Source organism: Scyliorhinus canicula, chromosome 7 (genome assembly GCF_902713615.1).
Source record: "Scyliorhinus canicula chromosome 7, sScyCan1.1, whole genome shotgun sequence".
Classification (NCBI taxonomy): Eukaryota; Metazoa; Chordata; class Chondrichthyes; order Carcharhiniformes; family Scyliorhinidae; genus Scyliorhinus; species Scyliorhinus canicula.
This window is the reverse complement of record NC_052152.1, coordinates 180,161,224-180,174,179: the sequence shown is the minus strand read 5'-3', so window position 1 is coordinate 180,174,179 and position 12,956 is coordinate 180,161,224.

Here is a 12,956-nt window from a genome sequence, read left to right as displayed (position 1 = left end):
GTGCAAAGTCCCTTACCTGCAGGTACCTAAACTCTCTTTCTCTTAGGAGCTCTACCCTCTCCTTCAATTCATCTATACTGGCAAACCCTTCTTCCAGATATAAATCCCTCACCTTAACCAGTCCCACTTCTCTCCACTTCCTATCCGTGTTATCGATCTCCCCCGGCATGAAACCGTGGTTTTCACACAATGGCGTTAACACCAACATCCCCTCTATCCTAAAGTGCCTGTTCAGCTGGTTCCAGATCTTCACCATGGATTGTACCACCGCACCCATGCCACAACCTTTGGCCCAAACCCAAACCTTCCCAGGAACTCAAATAGGTACCACCTCTCCACCCAGTCGAATGCATTCTCCGCGTCCATGGGCACCACTATCACTGGTACCTGAGCTCCCGATGGGGTCATGGTCACATTTAACAGCCTCCTTATATTATTGGAAAGCTACCTGCCCTTTACGAAGTCTTTTTGGTCCTCCACAACCACCCTCAGGACACAACCTTCCATTGTTCCCACCACCAACTTTGCCAGCACTTACGCGTCTGTATTTAACAGCAATATGGGCCTATATGACCCACATTCCAAGGGTCCGTCCCCTTTTTTGGTATTAAAGTGATCATTGCCTCCAGCAGCTCCCCATTCTCCAACGCCTCATAAACACCCCCAAGAGATGTGGTGCCAGGTTCATCGGGAACTCCTTATAAAATTCCGTCGGGTAGCCATCGGGTCCTGGGTCTTCCCTGACTTCATACCCCTTACACTATCCAATATCTCCCTCAGCCCCAGGGGCTCCTCTAGCGCCTGCTTCTTCTCTTTCTCCAGCTGTGGAAACTTCAGTTCATCTAAGAAATGACCCGTGTCCTCCTCTTCACCCCCCCCCCCCCCCCCCCTTCCCCCCGGGTTAGTCCTGTACAGCTCCTTATAATAATTGCTAAAAGCCTCGTTTATCTTTCCCGGTTCCAACACCACATTCCCTGCCCCAGTCCGTACCTTCAATATTTCATTGGATGGAGCCTGCCTCCACGGCTGATGTGCTAACATTCGATACGCCTTCTCTCCGTATTCATACTGCACCCCTCTTGGTCTATGCAGCTGTCCTATCACCCTCCCTGTTGTCAGCTTATCAAACTGCCTCTGTAATTTTGATCCTCCTCGTCAATCCCTCCATGCTGGGCACCCTCAAGCACTCCCTATCTAGCTCCACTATCCCGCTCACAAGCTGTTCATATTCCTCCCTACTTTTCCTATCAACGTGAACATTTAACGAGATAACCTCCCGTCGAACCACCGCTTTAGCGCTTCCCAAAAAAATGGCCGCCGACACCTCCCCGTTTTGGTTCAATTCCACAGAATCTTTAATCACAGCCCGAACTTTGTCACAGAACCCTCTGTCTACCAACAACCCCAAATCGATCCTCCATCCCGATCTAAGCCGAATCTCCAGCCAATGGGGCGCATTACTCTCCGAGATTACTATCCCTGTGTACTCTACCCCCTCCACACCGACCAAAATCTCCCAGCTCACCACAAAAAAAATCAATTCTGGAGTGTACACACGTGAAAAAAAGGAATACTCCCTTCCCCCAGGTTCTTGAAGCACCAGGGGTCCACCGTACCCACCTTTTCCATAAACCCACCGGCTCCTTTGCCATTCATAAAACATAGGGCATAGAACAGTACAGCACAGTACAGGTGTGCTGACCATTTATCCTAATCTAAGATCAACTTAGCCTACACCTCTTTAATTTACTGCTGTCCACGTGCCTGGCCAAGAGTCGCTTAAATGTCCCTAATGACTGACTCCACCACCCCCACTGGCCGTGCATTCCACACCACCTACCTCTGACATCTCCCCTATACCTTTCCAATCACCTTAAAATTATGTTCCCCCCCCCCCCTTAAAATTATGCCCCCCCCCCCCCTCACCTTAAAATTATGTCCCCCCCCCCCCCCCCCCCCCCCCCCGTGACAGCCATTTCTGTCCTGGGGAAAAGTCTCTGTCTATCCACTCTATCCATGCCTCTCATCAACTTGTACACTTCTATCAAGTCACCTCTCTTCTTTCTTCGCTCCAGTGAGAAAAGCCCTAGCTCCCTCAACCTTTCTTCATAAGACATGCCCTCCAGGCAGCATCCTGATAAATCTCCTCTGTACCCTCTCCAAAGCACATCCTTCCCATAATGAGGTGACCAGAATTGGACACAATATTCCAAGTGTAGTCTAACCAGGGTTTTATAAAGCTGCAGCAAAACCTTGCAGCTCTTACATTCAATCCCCGTTAATGAAAGCCAACACACCATACGGCTTCTTAACAACCCTATCAAACTGGGTGGCAACTTTGAGGGATCTATGTACGTAGACCCCAAGGTCCCTCTGTTCCTCCCCACTTCCAAGAATCCTGCCTTTAACCCTGTTTTCAGCATTCAAATTCGACCTTCCCAAATATATCACTTTGCATTTATCTAGGTTGAACACCATCTGCCACTTCTCAGCCCAGCTCTGCATCCTGTCAATGTCCTGTTGTAACCTGCAACAGACCTCGAACTATTTACAACTCCACCAACCTTTGTGTCATCAGCAAACTTACAAACCCACCCTTTCATTTCCTCATCACAAAGAGCAGAGGTCCCAGAAAAGATCCTTGCGGGACACCACTGGTCACCGACCTCCAGACAGAATACTTTCCATCCACTCGCTGTCTTCTTTCAGCCAGCAAATTCTGTATCCAGATAACCAAATTTTCTGTATCCCATGCCCCCTCACTATCTGAATGAGCCTACCATGGGGAACCTTATCAAATTCCTTACTGAAATCCATATAAACCACATCCACTGCCCGACATTCATCAATGTGTCTCGTCACGTCCTCAAAGAATTCAATGAGGCTTGTGAGGCATGACCTGCCCTCACAAAGCCATGCTGACTATCTTTAATCAATCTATGTTTTTCAAAATAATCATAAATCATATCTCTCAGAATCCTTTCCAGTATTTTGCTCACCACAGACGTAAGACTGACAGGTCTGTGATTCCCAGGAATTTCCCTATTCCTTTTCTTGAACAGGGGAACAACTTTTGCCTCCCTCCAATCATCCGGTACTACTCCAGTGGAGAGTGAGGATGCAAAGATCATCGCCAACGGCTCAGCAATCTCCTCCCTCGCTTCCCGTAGTAACCTTGGGTATATCCCGTCTGGTCCAGGGGACTTATCTGTCCTGATGCTTTTCAAAATTTCCAGCACGTCCTCCTTAATATCAACCTGTTTGAGGTTCCGCTGTTCTCAGCAACAAGGTCCCTCTCTCTTGTGAATACTGAAGCAAAATATTCATTTAGGGCCTCCCCTACCTTCTCAGACTCTAGGCACAAGTTCCCTCCACTATCCCTGATCGGCCCTACTCTCACTCTGATCATCCTCTTATTTCTCACATAAGTGTAGAATGCCTTGGTGTTTTCCCTAATCCTTCCCGCCAGGGTTTTTTCATGCCCCCTTCTAGCTCTTCTCAGTCCATTTTTGAGTTCCTTCCTGTCTACCTTGTAACCCTCTAAAGCCGTGCCACATCCTTGCTTCCTCAACCTTACGTAAATTTCCTTCTTCCTCTTGAATGGAAGCTCCACTTCTCTTGTCACCTTACCATTCCTTCCTCGTCTCAGTGGGACAAAACTATTCAGCACTCGCAGCAAGGGCTCCCTTAACAACCCCCACATTACTGTTGTTCATTTCCCTGAGAACATCTGTTCCCAATTTATGGTCCTCAGCTCCGGTCTAATAGCAGTATAATTTCCCCTCCCCCACTTAAATACCTTCCCATACTGTCTATTCCTATCCCTCTCCATGACTATGGTAAAGGTCAAGGAGTTGTGGTCACTGTCACCGAAATGGTCTCCCACCGAAACAGCTGACACCTGGCCTGATTCGTTGCCGAGCACCAAATCCAATATGACCTCCCCCCTAGCTGAAACTGAAAAACTGAAAATCGCTTATTTTCACGTGCAAGCTTCAATAAAGTTACTGTGAAAAGCCCCTAGTTGCCACATTCCGGTGCCTGTTCGGGGAGGCTGGTACAGGAATTGAACCGTGCTGCTGGCCTGCCTTCGTCTGCTTTAAAAGCCAGCGATTTAGCCCAGTGTGCTAAACCAGCCCCGTGTTGGCCTATCTATATATTGTGTCAGCAATCCTCCCAGTACGCACCTGACAAAATCTGCTCCATCCAAAATATTTGCACTGAGGAGGTTTCAGTCAATATTAGGACAGTTGAAGTCAACAATGTCAACAACTCTGTTACATCTGCACTTTTCCTGAGAGACCTGACGCCCAATCTGTTCCTCTATCTCTCTGCTGCTATTGAGGGGTCTATAGAAAACTCCCAATAAAGTGACTGCTCCTTTCTTGTTTCTGACTTCCACCCATACTGACTCAGTAGACAAACCCTCCTCGACTGCCTCCTTTTCTGCAGCTGTGACACACAGCTGCCACTACCCTCCTCTTTTACCTCCCTCCCTATTCTCCTTGAAACATCTAAATCCTGGAACATCTAACAACCATTCCTGCCCCTGTGAAATCCAGGTCTTCGTAATGGCCACAACATCGTAGTTCCAAATACTGACCCATACTCTAAGTTAATCTCTCTTATTCCTGACACTTCTTGCATTGAAACAGACACACTTCAACCCATCCCATTGAGTGCAACTTTGGCCTATCAGCTGTATCTTCTTTCTCACAGACTCGCTGCATACTATTTCTGCCCATTCAACAGCTATCCTATCCTCTGATCCGTAGCTCTGGTTCCCATCCCCCTGCAAAACTACTTTAAATCCTCCTGAAGAGCTCTAGCAAACCTCCCGCCCAGGATATTGGTGCCCCTCCCGTTTAGGTGCAACCTGTCCTTCGTGTACAGGTCCCACCTTCCCCAGAAAGTATCCCAATGCTCTACATAGCTGAAGCCTTCCCTACTGCACCAGCCCTGTGGCCACATGTTCAGCTGCACTCGCTCTCTGTTCCTTGCCTCACTACCACGTAGCACCGGTAGCAATCCTGAAATTGCTACTCTGCTCGTCCTGCTCTTTAGCTTCCAACCTAACTCCCTAAAATCACTTTTTAGATCCTCATCTCTTTTCTTAGCTATGGTGTTGACCTGGGAATCGATCTTTCTATCCTCGGCTCCAGGACACAATTGAAATCTCCTCCCATAATCAACTGGTGCATGGCCACATCTGAAATTGCTGCCAGCAACCCCCTCATAAACCCACTCTCTAATACCCCACTCACAATCGCATATCTCCCAACTGAGTCCCTCACTTCCTTCGCCCTCACAAACCCCATTTTCATGCTCATCAAAATTGCCACTCCCCACGACTTTGAATCAAATCCTGAGTGGAAAACCTGACCCACCCACCCCTTCGTTAGCCTAACCTGGTCTTTCCCGCGGAGGTGCATCTCCTGCAGAAAGACTACCTCCGCTTTCAAGTACCTAAGGTGCGCAAAGACCCAAGATCATTTGACCGGTCCATTGAGCCCTCGCACGTTCCCTATTATCAACCTTACCTGGGGCATATTCCTCCATTCCCCTCTACCATCCGCCATCCTCCCCTTTTGGCTCTACCCCCGTTAATTTCACCCTCTGCCTGGCCCATCCAAGATGGCCCTTTTCTCCACCCCGATCATGTTTCTTCTCCAACTTTGCCTTGTTTGCGGAGGCAACGTTGGTGATATCACTCCATGGATTTGAATGTCTGCTGTACATTGTCCATGTCTCTGATGCATACAGGAGGGTGGGGACCACGGCCACTCTGTAGATCATGAGTTTGTTGCTGGATTTGAGGTCTCGGTCTTTGAACACCAAGTTCCTCAGACATCCAAAGACTGCATTGGCGCATTGGAGTTGATGCTTTATTTCATCGTCAATGTTTGCTCATTCTCTGAGGTTCATTCTCTCATATGCCTCAGTGAATGCATCAACGATAGTTTGTAGCTCGGCCTCTGAGTGTGCACACAAACAGGCATTTGCGGACAGCAGCTCGATGACAGAAGTTGGGGTCGTCTTGGTTCTGGCCTGGAGGCATTTGAGGTTGAACACTTTCCCGCTTGTCCTGTAGTTTAGCTCCACTCCAGCGGGGAGCTTCAGGGTGATGGGGTGGAATGTTGCTGTGAGGGCGATGGAGAAGAGCGTTGGTGCAATGACAAAGCCCTGTTTAACTCCAGATTGCACACGTGTTGGGTCTGTGGTGGTTCCATTGGTGAGGATCACAGCTTACATGTCTTCATGGAGCAGGCGAAGAATGATGACAAATTTCTACGGGCATCCATATTTGAGGAGGATGTTCCACAAACCCTCACGGTTGACAGAATCGAAGGCTTTGCGAGATCAAAGAAGGCCATGTGCAGTGGTTGATGCTGCTCCCTGCACTTTTCCTGGATTCGATGCACACTGTAGATCATGTCCATTGAGCCTCTCGATGGGTGGAAGCCGCACTTAAGCCACTGGGAGGAGATGTTGAGGAGATTCTCACAATGGCCTTTTCTATGGTGGAGAGTAGAGAAATCTCTGTCATTTTCAGTCACACCTGTCTCCTTTCTTGAATCAGGGCGTCTCTGCTGAAGTTCCGGACGGAGGCGTTCAAGTCTGATGACCCTGACCTATATAAGAAATCCAGGTACGATGTATGGAAAGACATCAGGGATGCAAAAAGACAATACCATATCAAACTAGAGTCCCAGGCCAACAACACAAACCCACAACATCTATGGCAGGGCTTACACGAGGTGACAAAGCAAGGCCAGGCAGAATATCTGGGGCTGGAGCATCCCTCCCTGATAAATTGAACAAGTTCTATGCCGGCTTTGAACAGTCAGCCAATAAATCAGTGCCACCCGCCCCAACAGCCTTGGACACATCCATACTCACTATTACAGCCTCAGAGGTAAGAGCTGCCTTCTTGAAAGTGAAACCGCAGAAAGTGAAGGACCTCGACAGAGTCCCTGGGTGAGCACTCAGAGCCTGCGCAGACCAGTTGGTGAGTGTATTCGTAGATATCTTCACCACCTCACTTCTCCGCTCCGAGGTCCACACCTCCTTCAAGGAGACCACCATAATACTGGTACCAAAGAAGAACAAGGCAGCATGCCTCAATGGCCACTGACCGGTGGCCCTGACGTATGTTTATCATGAAATGCTTTGATGGGCTAGTCATGCGACGGATCACTGCCAGCTTCCCAGATGGTCTCGATCCATTGCAGTTTGCTTATCACCGCAACAAGGCCACAGAAGATGCTATCTCTCTGGCCCTACAATCAACTCTTGAACACCTCGACAACAAGGACACCTTCATGAGACTAATGTTCATAGACTACAGCTCCGCCTTCAACACCATTATCCCGATGAAACTTATAACCAAACTCTGCAATCTTGGACTTGACCCCTCCCTGTGCAGCTAGATCCTTGACTTCCTCACCAACAGACAGCAATTTGTCAGCAACAGCACCTTCTCCACAATAGTCCTCAACCCCGGAGACTCGCAAGGATGTGTGCTCAGTCTTCTACTGTATTCCCTGTACACACATGACTATGTGGCAAGATCTAACCCCAACTCAACCTATACGTTTGCGGATGATACGATTGTGGTGGGCCGCATCTCAAACAACAACGAATCAGACTACAGAAGGGAGATAAATCACTTTGTTAAATGGTGTACCGAAAACAACCTCTCTCTAAATGTCAGAAAGACCAAGGAACTGATCATCGACTTCAAGAAGTGTAGCGCAAATCACACCCCTGTCTGCATCAATGGCTCCGAAGTGGAGATGGTCGATAGCTTTACATTCCTGAAGGTCACCATCAATAACAGTCTGTCCTGGTCCACTCACGTTGATGCAACAGTCAGGAACGCCCAACAATATCTCTACTTTCTACGGAAGCTAATGGAATTTGGCATGTCTGCATCATCTGTCACAAACTTCTACAGATGTGCCATAGAGAGCATCCTATCCGCTGCATCACAGTTTGGTATGGCAACTGCTCAGTTCAAGATCTCAAGTAACTGCAGTGTGGTGAACTCAGCCTAACACATCACACAAGCTTGCCATCCCCACATTGATTCTGTATACACCTCCCACTGCCTCAAAAAGGCAGACTGCACTTTCAGAGACCCCTCCCACCCAGGCATTGCATTCTTCCGGACCCTTCCATCAGGCAGAAGGTACAGAAGACTGAAGACCACACATCCAAACATAGGAACAGCTTCTTCCCCACAGCTACAAGACTCCTCAACGACTCCCCCTCGGACTGATCTGTTCCCTGTAAGAACACTATTCATGACACCCTATGCTGCTCTTGCTCATGTTTGGCCCCTTGTTCCACACTGTAACCAATCACTGTTTGTCAATGTACTCTGTTGATTATTCTTTTTTGTCTATATGTACGTACTGTGTACATTCCCTTGGCCGCAAAAAAATACTTTTCACTATATTTCAGTACATGTAACAATAAATCAAATCAAATCAAAATCAAATCAAACATTGTCATACGATGAGGAGCACTGGAGCTTATCGCAGAGCAGGTTGTCATCATCCTCCATCCCATGGACCAGACCTGCTGTCGCTACCAACCCAGCTTGTAGCGCCATAGGTGTGTGTCTTGGAGGGAGTGTGCATGCGGGCAGTTTGGTGGTGAGGGGGTGTGGGTTTGGGATGGTGGTGTCCGTGCCCCTGGCCAGAAACCCCCCTCCCCCCCTGCTAGTCGGTGAACCGTGTCACGTTGAGGGCGTCCCCTGCTCTCTGGCCCTGGCGACGGCATCATGCAGCTTCCCGTGCCTGCCTGGGCCTCATGTCCTGCTCGTCGTCTCCCTCCCCTGCATCCGCCTCGTCAGACGAGGCCTGCCCTTTCTCCTCATCCTCCCCCTCCAGCACATCGCCCCTCTGCATGCTATATTGTGGAGGACGCAGCAGGCCACCGCGATGTGGGTGACCCTCTCAGCCTCGTACTGGAGGGGTTTCTCCGGAGTGGTCCAGGCACCTGAAGCACATCTTTAGGAAACCGAAGCACCGCTCAACCACACCCCTGGTCGCTATAAGGGCATCATTGAATCAGGTCTCTGCGACGGTCAGTAGCCTCCGGCCAGGCGTCATTAGCCATGACCCCAGCGGGTAACCCCTGTTGCCCAGCAGCCAACCCCGCAGCGGGGGGGGGGGGGGGGGGGGGGGGGGGGGGGGGTTGCCCATCAAACATGTTGGGGATCACCGAGTGTGCCAAGATAAATGAGTTGTGTTGTTTGCGGATTACACAAAGGTTGGTGGAATTGCGGATAGCGATGAGGACTGTCAGAGGATACAACAGGATTTAGATTGTTTGGAGACTTGGGCGGCAAGATGGCAGATGGAGTTTAATCCGGACAAATGTGAGGTAAGGCATTTTGGAAGGTGCATTTTACAGGGGCATCTTTACAAATACATGAATAGGATGGGAATAGAGGGATACGGACCCCGGAAGTGTAGAAGGTTTTAGTTTAGACGGGCAGCATGGTTGGTGCAGGCTTGGAGGGCCAAAGGGACTGTTCCTGTGCTGTACTTTTCTTTGTTCTTTGTTGATCGCAGGCCAGCTGTATGTTCATGGTGTGGAAACGCGTTCATTTTTTAAATTTATTTTTTAAAATTTGGAGTACACAATTCATTTTTTCCAATCAAGGGACAATTCAGCATGCCCAATCCACCTATCCTGCACATCTTTGGGTTGTGGGGGTGAGACCAACGAAGACACAGGGAGAATGTGCAAACTCCACACGGACAGTGACCCAGAGCCGGGATCGAACCTGGGACCTCAGCGCCGTGAGGCAGCTGTGCTAACCACTAGGCCACCGTGCTGCCCTGTTCACGATTTTTATAACCACAAGTGAACCACGTCGTTGGGAACTCGAAATGAAATTAAATGAAAACTCGGCGCATCAGAGGTGTTGAATCGCGGAGGCGCTGGAGCATCAGGCCCGCTAATGATATGCCTACTGTACTTATACCCCGTGCAGCGAGCGATGCATTTATGCCATTTCAGGGTGCTGAAACATCCCGATTTGGCGTCGAACCAGCTCCTACCATGATTTTGGCGTCAGGCGCTGTTGTGTTCTGCTGCTTCGGATAACACAGGCTGCTACTTGATGCAGTCTTAACTAAAGGATGCTCCAGACTCTGAAATGAGTTCAACGTGTTTATTGAACTATTAACACAGTTCTCAAATGAGTTCGACTCTCTGCTAATCTAACTGCAGTAACTCAGTCGAACTATACCAGCTTGCTCTAAGCCACGTGCTGGGGTGTGATGCTGCCGATCAACCCTGTCTAACTCTCTCGATGTCTGTCTGTGGAAAGAGGCAGGGTTTGAGTGCCTCATCCCTTTTATAGTGTTTATGTCATGCCCCCTTGTGGTGATGCCACCTCTGAGTGTCCTGATTGCCATTGGTTGTGTCCTATTCTGAGTGTTCATTGGTTGCATGTTTGCATATCATCACCGAAGCTATTCTCCGCCCAATCTTGCCCAGTGTCTCCTCCAGCAGTGCAGCACTTCCTCAGCCCAGATTTTTGTGCTTAAGTCCCAGAGTGGACTTGAACCCGGAACTTTGTGACTCAGAAGTGTGAGTACTACCAACTGAACCACAGCTTGTACAATATGCCTCTAATGTCACAATTTATCAGAGTTGTGCAAGGAGTAGTGCAGTCCTCAATAATATTCTATATGATACTCCAGTGAAAATACTGAGACCAGCACAAGTCTTGCAAAACATATGCAAAACCCACCTTTGTGTGGAGGCAGAAATGTTCAATCGACAAAAGATACACAATGTACAAATTAATTGTTTCAAACACTGAGCGGGTTAATCATTTGCTGTTCATTGCACAGCATTTTTTGTATCCCACAATGAATGTTTTCTTTGGTGAGCCCAATTCTCCTAGTGAAGAACAAGAAAAACATTCGAACTATTCCTCCATGATTACAAATATGTTCATGTAGTTTAGAAATTTCAATCCAAGACAGTAGGTGGAGACTGAAACAACGATATAAATGAAATGGCCCTGTGATAATTTTATTACGATTATGACTCACAGTCTGGTATGCTGCAAGGGGCAGCAGCCAGGGATTTCCCCATTTATACTTCCTTGCTGGAATTTATTATAGCCAAATCGCGGGCTGGCTGCATCCAGTCTCACAACACTTGGGGTGTAAATGATTGGAGTATGCAGCCAGTGTTGGGTGTGATGGCGAATGTCTGAACTTCTCTGCAGCCAACAACAAAATTCTGAGAAGCGGTTGTCAGTTACTACTACTTAGCAGCCTACACATCTTAAAAGGGCATAAACATCTTGGGCAGGATTCTTGGTCAGCCGACGCCAGAATGGGGAAATCCGATTGGGCGGAGAATCGCGGCGGGTACCGATTTCACGCCAGTTTGCAATTCTCTGTCGCCTCGAAAGCAGGGCCAATGTGTTCCAGAATGCACATACAGTAAACGCAGTTGGCATATCATTAGCGGGCCCGACCAGGTATTCTCTGAGGCCTCCGCGCTTCGCCACCTCCTGTGGGCTGAATTCCCAATGGTGAGGTTCATTTGCGCTTTTAAATATCGTGAAACAGGCACCGTGGCTGCTGAGGGAGAGAGAGGGAATATGGAAAGTATCCAACATCGCCACAGTTTGCTGACAGTTGTGACGCTGGCTGGGAGGCTTCTGCAGGGGCCGGGAGAAGTAGCAGGGGGTGGCCAGGAGGTGGGCTGTGGGGTCGGGGTGGACGGGCAGGGAACACCATTGCTGCAGCCTGCAAGGCATCCATGCAGCTGTGCACGTTGCTGACTGCCCACTGTGAACTTAGGGTCACAGGTCGTATGGGTGTCCTCCCAACCAACCCCCTCTAGGTGTCCTCTGGCCCCAGCCGACCCACCTGCGGTGTGGGCACACTCCAGCGTAACCAGTGTCACCTTGTTGGCTGGGATGGTGTATGTGGGGAGTGAAGTGTGTATATGCGGCTGCAACTTGTCAGTCTCCTGAGTGTCAATCGCAAATCTGGTGAATCTGGCACCGTTTCTCATTGGAATCGATTGTGTTCCACGTGGCGCCAGTGCTAGCCCTTAACAATCGCTGAATCAGTCCAGGTGCGCCGCCAGTTTTGCTGTCATGGAAGTCCACAAATCCTGCCCTGGCGTCAACACTTGATCTCAGGAACAGAGAATCCAGCCGCTAGTCTCAGTAATGGTGACCGTGAAACTATCAGATTGCCATAAAAGCGATATGGTTCACCAATATCATCAAGGGAAAGAAATCTGTTGTCTTTACCCAATCTGGCCTACATTTGATTCCAGACCCACAGCATTGCGATTGATTCGTGTCAGGCAATTTGCCAGGTAGAGTTATGCAGTTGTATCAAACTGCTATGAAAATGTTGAATAAGAATAAAACTTAGTGTGCCAACCAGCATATAAGACAATAAGACTTGTTAGCAGGAGTAGGCCATTCGGCCCATCGAGTCTGCTCTGCCTTTCAATGGGATCATGGCTGATCTGATACAGTCCTTAACTCCACTTTCCTGTCTTATCTCCATAACCTTCTATTCCCTTCCTAATCTCTGCAGAAAAAATCAACAGCAAACATATACAGTCAAAACAGTAGAGTATAGGTTAGAGGAAGTTGGAAGAAGGTATATAAAGTCGTTCCCCAGCATTCAGTATTAGGAGCAATGTTGTTTGTGCTATGCCTTCCTGTGTTACACCTTGCATCAACTTCGGCATTGGAAACGACAAAGGCAAATCTTGTCCAGTCAACACTGCAAAATCCTTTACACTGACAAAATAGGGAGAGCTGCCCAAAGACTGGCCAAGTAATAGCCTGACACATTCTTATAAAATTATATCCTTCAACAAAAGATGCCACATGCCTCCTTATCATCCCTGGGCTTGTTCTGTCCCACTGGCAGGGCAAGCCCACCAGA